Source organism: Octopus sinensis, linkage group LG2 (assembly GCF_006345805.1).
Source record: "Octopus sinensis linkage group LG2, ASM634580v1, whole genome shotgun sequence".
Taxonomy (NCBI): domain Eukaryota; kingdom Metazoa; phylum Mollusca; class Cephalopoda; order Octopoda; family Octopodidae; genus Octopus; species Octopus sinensis.
The window spans coordinates 136,344,237-136,345,667 of NC_042998.1; the positions used below are offsets into that span (position 1 = coordinate 136,344,237).

General features: G+C 34.6%; 1 non-coding gene across 1 annotated transcript; it reads right to left on the minus strand.

Annotated features, from left to right (window-relative positions):
* Nucleotides 1–1,070: 1,070 nt before the first annotated feature.
* On the minus strand, nucleotides 1,071–1,173 carry LOC115208830. The gene has a single exon (XR_003881275.1). It is a non-coding gene; the product is annotated as a U6 spliceosomal RNA (small nuclear RNA).
* Nucleotides 1,174–1,431: the final 258 nt, after the last annotated feature.

Consider the following 1,431-nt stretch of genomic DNA (forward strand, 5'->3'; position numbering starts at 1 on the left):
CTGTTAATACTACAAAAGTGATGCTTCTTGATCAGTGGCCATAGACAGACTTTTCTATTTCTCTTTGCTTATAAACAGGATGCATTATTACTTTAACATATGATTTTCAAATTTATCACCATCATCATCATCATTTTAGCAACTACTTTTCCATCCTCACAGGGGTTGGACAGAATTTGTTGAGGCTTGTTTGTAAGCAAGGTAATATTCTTTCATAGAGACAGGTTTTCATGGAAGATAAGAAACAAAGGACACTGCTTGCATGATGAGGGGAAGGGTGGTTGTTTTACATCTGTTCCATAAAGTAAAGGCAAGGAGACAGTGATATACACATACACAGATATACACTCACACACACACACACACAAACACATATATATATAATTATAATTAGGGTTCAGCTAACTGCTTCACCACATACTGAAATTAGAGATAGGAGTTAAAAATTCCTTTTCTACTGTTATATGTGGATTATTTTACCTATAAAGGTTATTTTAATGTACCGATCTACTTGGTAAAATTGTTAATTAATTGATTAATTAATTAATTAATCTAATTAATAAATGTTACCCTTCTATTATCAATTTTAAATTATATATGTGTGTGTGTGTATGTGTGTGTGTGTGTGTGCGTGTGCATGTGTATTACATATGTACATATATATCTTTTATCTTTTACTTGCTTCAGTCATTAGACTGTGGCCATGCTGGGGCACCACCTTGAAGAATTGTTAGTTGAATGAACTGACCCCAGTACTTATTCTTTTTTTAAAGCCTGGTACTTATTCTGTCGTCCCTTTTTCCAAACCAATAAGTTACGGGGACATAAGCACACCAACACAGGTTGTCAAGGAGTGGTAGGGGACAAACACAGACAGACAAACATACACACACGCACATACACAATGGGCTTCTTTCAGTTTCCATCTACTAAATCCACTCACAAGGCCTTGGTCAGCCTGAGGCTATGGGAGAAGATACTTGCCCAAGGTGCCAAACAGTGGGACTGAATCCAGAACCATGTGGTTGGGAAGCAAGCTTCTTACCACACAACCATGCCTTTGACAATAAAAATATATGAAACACTTCATAAATTTGTGTGTCATCCTTGTGCAGGGGCCAGGCTAATATTCTCTTTATTGTTCCAATTTTAGTATATGTACTGCTAAAACAAGTGTATATATATATATATATATATATATATATGAGTGAACATACAGAGACATGTGGTCAGAAAATGTTTTTAATTTTTCCTTTCCACAAACTACATGACACAAACGAGGTTGGAAGAAAGATAAAAGAAAAATGGTTCATTAATATGTTCAAACTTGTTCTGAATGGAAGTAACTGCAATAATATAACAATCAGTTAATGATGTGGATTAATAAATATAAACAAGTTACAGAATATTAGTACGCTTGGCAAACCATGA